Source organism: Labeo rohita, chromosome 5 (assembly GCF_022985175.1).
Source record: "Labeo rohita strain BAU-BD-2019 chromosome 5, IGBB_LRoh.1.0, whole genome shotgun sequence".
NCBI lineage: Eukaryota > Metazoa > Chordata > Actinopteri > Cypriniformes > Cyprinidae > Labeo > Labeo rohita.
Window position 1 is genome coordinate 2,879,475 of NC_066873.1, and position 7,138 is coordinate 2,886,612.

Genomic DNA, 7,138 nt, shown 5'->3' on the forward strand with positions numbered 1-7,138 from the left:
ATAAAGTATAAAGTATATATAAATATAAAGTAACTTGACATTATCACTGAAGACCAGCAATAATAATTTTCATTTTGATTACATAATAATGGCAATATATACATGTCAAAGTCAGACATGCCCCTTTGCCAGCTGTGATGCCTGGTTACTGGTTTAAACTTGGCCCAGGTTTTTAAAAGATTTTTGGGTCAGCACACCTTAGTAGCTTTAACAGTTGATTGCCAATTAAGTTTAGAATACAATGAATTTACGCCCAGATTATGCAGAGCTGTAATAGCTGCTAATGCTGGATATTTTGACGAATCGAAAATTTTAGTTTTTTCTATGTATAAAATGTTTATGTAATAAAATATGTTTTCGTAGTTTGTGTTGTCCCTTAACGGTGCAAAATTATCAGAACTTAAAAAGGATTCATGCCAATATTGTCCAAAACCCCACTTTTCTAGGGCATTTCCAAACTTTTGACGTTCCCCTCTATCCTCCCCATCACCACCAGGTTGGCCCTGTCCGTGCAGGAGGTAGGCTCCGCCCCCGCCTTCATCTTCGGCAGTAATAGCTGGAATCTATGACTTACAGATTCAAGCTACGGATGGGGCCTACACCAAGGAATTCTATTTTTATATCTTGGTTTTGTCTTACTTTCGAGTCTTATCACCTCCTGAGTCTTTCTTGTAGAACTGTTGTGTTTTTTTCTTTCATGGGTTTGATGTTATAAGACCAAAATTGTAAATAAAGCTGGAAAAGTTATTTGGAATGGGGTTTGATTTCAGGCTGTATGGCAAATAAAGTAACTATTTCAAAGGGGTATAATGATTTTCTATAGGCACTGTATGTCCCTCAGTCTTAACTCAACCCCATCACACTAACCATTCTACGCCCATTATAATTAAGACTCTGCTTATATGTGACATAACTTACCAGAAATTACATCATTCTGTATACTTGTGGATTAAAATAAAATGATGAAAAATGATCATTTTCATCTTAATTTTATGTAACAGGGTTGAGTTGTTAAGCTTGACAGTACCCTCCATGACTATAACATGCCTCAAAATTATAAATAAAAACTACGACACTACTAACCATTTTCTGCACCATTAATTAAAGAGACGTCAATGTACTTATTTTATTAATGCGATTATTAATGGTCTACTCTCCTAACTAAATGAGGAGCAATGGCCATTTTGAGTGAAAAACCTCAACCCCGTCTCAAATATATGTACTTTTCATTGTTATGGGGTTGTAAACTTGTGACATGGTTTAGTTATTTATTTGATTTATTAATTATATATGTATATATATATATATATATATATATATATATTCTTTTTTTTTTTTTTTTTTTTTTTTTTTTTTTAAACATAACGAGACCATGGAGACAATTTGTGTATTTTTAGCTCCAGTCCTGTAAAAATGTGAAAAATATGATAAATGTTACATTTGTTATCATTAAATTGTAATCAGGGAAACATCAGCAGTAAGTAGATGTTTGTTTTATAACAAGTTCTGTGTAAAAGCCCTTTTTAAACCAAATTCCATTTTGCCTATTACAGGGTTGAGAGAAAAAAAGGTTGTTAATACCTGAGGTGGGAAAATACAATTTTTTGGAGGTTTGATATGTGGATAATTATGTGGGGTATTTAGAAAAGTATCATTATGTAGCTGAAAATGTATTCCAAGTTTAAATGTTACCAAATCCCAGAAATGACCAATATTTTGTGGTAAAAAAAAAAAAAAAAAATCCATGACTTTGATGAGATTCATAAACTGTTCATGGGTCCCTTGTTTGTCCTGAACAGTTAAACTGCCCACTGTTCTTCAGGATTTTTTCCCCCCCAACATATTCCACATGTTTGAACCCTTTCCAATAATGACTGAAAGATTTTGAGATCCATCTTTTCACACGGAGGACAAATGATAACTTTGCATGGCACTGTGAATGTTTAATGGGATGTGTACAATAAAAAACATGAAAAATTATAATTGTGTTTTTGGTTACACTTTATTCTGATAGTCCACTTTAGACATTCTACTAACTATAAGTAACTTTGCAACTACATGTCAACTAATTCTCATTAATTTGCAACTACATGTTTACTAATTCTCAGAGCAGACTGTTAGGTTAGGTTTAGGGTTAGTAGAATAAGTTGACATATACTTGCTAATTTTAGAAGACTGTTAGAAAATATTAAGCAGACAGTCTACTAATACTCTAATTACTAGTTGACATGCAATTGCAAAGCTACTTACTGTTAGTAGAATGCCTAAAGTGTTGTTGTTAGCTTAAGCACATTGTATTTATCTAAATGTGTGACTTTGATGAATATCAGATGACATTCTATGATCAACTAAGGCAGAAAACCAACCAACTCCTCTCCTCAGTCTTACCTCTAATGTTGGGCAAGGGATGTCACATGGCCATTTGTGTGTGTGTGTGTTTTAACAATATTTCTAGGACACTGTACTATATGTGGTTTCTTCCCTCAACTTCAGAGAATGTTAAGTTGTAGTTTGTTGCAAAGGTTGGTTACTGAAAGGTCACAGGTTTGAATTCCAAATGAAGCGATACTTGAGCTGTCGGCATTGTGTCCTTATAAGAAAGGCTCTTAACCTCAGGTTGCACCAGAGGGACTGTAATTAGCGAAGCGTAAGTTGTTTTGTGAAAAAAGCTTCTGCTAAATGCCTGAATTGTACTTGCTTGTAGTGAATGCAGGAGTGGCTCACTGTTGGTCTTTCTCAGAAGTGGCCTTCTTACCGCGAAATCCTCCAGCAAGTCAGATTTTTGGTAACACCTAGAGTCATGTAAGCTTCTTTCTCCTTGAATGTGGAAAGACCAGAACTGTTTGTCAGACTTGCATTTCAATAACATGTTGAGTCAAACTTCCAGTAAAATACATTTGTGTCATCTCTCTACTACTAAATATTTGTCACATTTCAAGTACTAAATGTTTCAAGAACATTTTGCTAATGTTCACATTTTGAAAACATTATTTTTTAATTTTCTCAGGATATTCAAAATGTTGAGTTTAGTTGTTTAGTGTTCTGAAAAGAAAAAAAAAGAAAGAAAAAAAAAAGCGAAAACAAACCTTTAAAGTCACTGATTAAAAAAAAATCAGACTGTTATTATACTATTTATTTATTTTAAATAAAACATTGCAGTGTTTGGTATAAATGGTTTATCCACAAACACGATTATTTATTTATTTATGTTTAAATCATATGTTTTTGAATTCATTTAAATTCATTCCATTTGCAAACATTATGGTAATGTTACGTTTGAATGTTCCCTGAACAGTATATGGTTCAGGTCGTGTGAGGAGGATTTATGATCTTATAATGATGCTGTTATGGCTTTACTGCCTGAAGGGCTTGTGTATAAGCAAAGAAAATCTACAGGTTAAAAGATATACCGCCTTTTAACAAAACAGTTTGCTTCAGTTAATGATAATTAGATGAAATACATAATCCCTGGGATAAAAATCTAATCAAAATACATTGACTTTAAAAGGGGTCCTATTATGCTCTTTTTCAAAGTCTTGATTTTGTTTTGGGGGTGTACTAGAACATGCTCTCATCCTTGGTGGTTATTTTTCACATAATTTACATTATTACAATACTTTTCTCCCAGCCTGGCACAAATAGCTCGATTATTTCAGGTTTAATGGAGGCCAGCCTTCCGAAAAAAGGAAATGTTTTATGATTGGTTAGCTGTTCCACTGCGTTGTGATTGGTGAACAGCTTAGACGTAGTTTCAGTACTGACACAGCCCTTGTCAAATCAGTTAGCACAGGCTAGATTAATAGCGAATCTTACATTTTAAATATGGATATTTTTCTTACAAAAACACATCGATTCACTACAGGAGACCCCCGGGAGCCGTGTGAGGCACTTTTTATTGTGAATGGATGCACTTTATTAGACTTTATTAGACTCCGATACATTCGTCTGAAAGAAGGAAGTCATATAGACCTAGGATGTATGGAGGGTGAGTAAATAATGCACTACACTACAGTAGTGTTGGGCCCAATCGTCAGCCTGTGAGATCGCTAATACATTTACATTATCATTATCATAGCTAATGTATTTAATTATTTACATACTTAGTTTCATCGCCCAAAACCAGCTCCAGCATAAGGCTGAAAGCAGCCTTACATTATCAAAGAACATCATCACTGATTATCCTAGCCTATTCTAGTGCAAGTTTATGCATTTTACAAAACACTCGCATTATAAGTGAAGCTATCTACACTGTATGATGAATAAATGTCTTGCCACACACTGCACACGTCTGTGGCGTGTTACAGCTCTAAAGCAGCCACTCTAGTCAATGCTTGTGTTTATTCCTGCTGCCCCCACCTCGTCCCTACACCCCCCCAACAATTCGAATTTCCGTGGGCGGGATTTAATTTAATGATATTCTAATGGACCGCATTGTGACATCATTGCATTGTTGTAGTCCAAATGAGTCGTTCGTTGTAGTTCTAGAAAGTAGAAAAGAGATTTTTTAACAAAATATCTCCTTTTGGAGTGGACTTTGAGATTTGTAACTTTGTAGATCTTTTTTGTGCCCAAAGATACACACCACACACTGACTAAAGTTCAAAAAGTGCAATAATAGAAAAAAAGCATAATAGCACCCCTTTAAGAGGTGCAGGCTCCTCCACTTTTACTCAAGGATTGCAATCTTGTTCACTAAAATTAATTTTTCATTGAGCTGTAATGTTTTTGTTGTTGTCTTCAATAAACAGAATTTAATTTTGTGAATGTGAACTGTTGGTTACCTTACATGATACTGTTCATTTTGTCATGTTTTTGAAAGAAGTCTCACCTAGGCTGCATTTATTTGATCAAAAAATAGATCTTCAAAGTAAAATGTGTGTTGTGTGTGCTGCTTCAGTCTTCATGTGCAGTCTGATTCATCAGAGGTGTTACTACTGTCGGGAACAACATGATAAGAATAATGCATCGCTGAGGAAGATTTTATGAATATTGGTAATATAGAAAATGTTAGTGTTCTAACTTTGTCTCAAAATGTTGATCTATGACAATCAGTCTGAAATGAGTGGCACGTGCATGGGTGAATTTCAAGAACTTTCCAGAATCTGGGTCATAGTATATAAAAAAAATAAATAAAATAAAATAAAATAAATAAATAAATAAAAATAATGTTTTAAGAGATAAATAAACCTAGAGCTAAGTTCAATTGTAAAGTTTAATTATAAGTATAGTTCAGTTCATCATAGCAGTTTTAAATGAAATTCTGCAGACTCTATTTGCTGCCACGTTTTATCGCTAGTGTGTGGATTATGTAATAATGACATAACATCGCACTTTGGTATCCATCAAGTGTCAGGTGAGGAACACACTTGGGGTGTCATGACCTGCCTTTAAATGCTGTAGCCAAAATTGTGTCATGGTTTATAATCAGTGAATATTAAAACTTTTTTTTTTTTTTTTTGTGGAACAACTGATGTGAACTACTGTTTCTTCTTCTTTGTCCTTTATTCCCTTCTGCCATTGAACAACATACAGGAAACATGAAGAAGATCCTCATAAATCCCAGTTGTCTATTTAACCATTTAGAAATTTTGGGTATCTTTTGCTCGCCAAAGCTGCATTTATTTGATCAAAATTCATCATTACTACAATCTTCAGTGTCACATGAGCCTTCAGAAATCATTCTAATATTCTGATTTGCTGCTCAAAAACATTTTTGATTCTTCTTCTTATTATTATTATAAATGTTATGTTTCAATTTTTATGGAAACGATATTTTTTCAGGATTCTTTGATGAATAGAATGTTCAAAAGAACAGCATTTATTTAAAATAGAAACCTTTTGTAACATTATAAATGTCTTTACTGGCACTTTTGACCATTTCAATGTATCCTTGCTGAATAAAAGCATTTAATTCTTAAATAATAATAATAATAATAATAATAATAATAATTGACCCCAAACTTTTGAACTGTAGTGTATACATTTTCTTCATGAAATAGTAATAAAAATATTCCACTTTCAAAAGGATTTATTTTCATTTTGACACCGATGTTTGACAGTGGTCTAAGGCAAGACACCATTATACAACAACAACCAAGAACAACGGTTCACAAGTCTAGCAAATCGGTACATTCTGCTCAATACAGGTCCAAAAAAGTGTTTGATTATAATCAAGGTGAATATAAAGCAAACGGCAAGTGACGTTTGCTTTGATGAACAATAAAGATGCAGAACTGAAAAATCTTACAGGAAAATAAAGTTCATATAATTCATATTCTCAGTATAATCATAAATCACCTTCTTTATAATGATTTCTAAACACGCTGACCAGCAGAATCTGACATGCACATAATGTCATGATTAAGAAAATAAATAGAATCTTAAATAAAGTTTCTTCTCTATTTTGGCACTGATTGTCATCTGTTCTACTCTCTATATACCCACATCTCATCTAATAATAATCATCACTGAGCTCATTTCATTCAATAACATCCCCTTTGCATGCTTATATATTAATTTCTCAGAATAAAACAATAATAATAATAATGATAAACAGAATGACAACCAAAAATATCCAAAGTATCAAACACTCACACTTGCAAAACATTTATTTGGCTTTGAAAGGAAAATGAATTTTCCAATACTGCATCTTACTTATATTAGTTTTGAAATTTTGTATGGCTAATGGTGTATAAAAATAGAATGGGTATTAACACACTTGATCCCGCTTTTGGTTTCTCTTAGGCAACCTGTTGCTAATAAAACTAGGTTTGAAGAGAATGCAAGTGGTGCTTGTCTGTGGATGCCTGGCCATTGCTAAATTGTTCTGTTATCATATATAGGGAAACTCAATAAATCTTAATAATAATTGGAGGTACCATTCATGTAGAAAGAGCGCAAAATGAGTTCTGTACCAAAGTCTAACAATTAAATTAAAGGGTATGTTCAATATCATTATCAAGCACCACTAATAACCATGACATGAGACACACTTTCTGTGCCTCACATGACCTCATGACCATATTAGCAACACCTACCATGTTAAAACATACACAGGATCAGGCATAAGAAATGTTTGGTGAGGGTCCTACAGAAAATAGAGATTACCTACCTAAAACACATTACAAATATCAAGAAC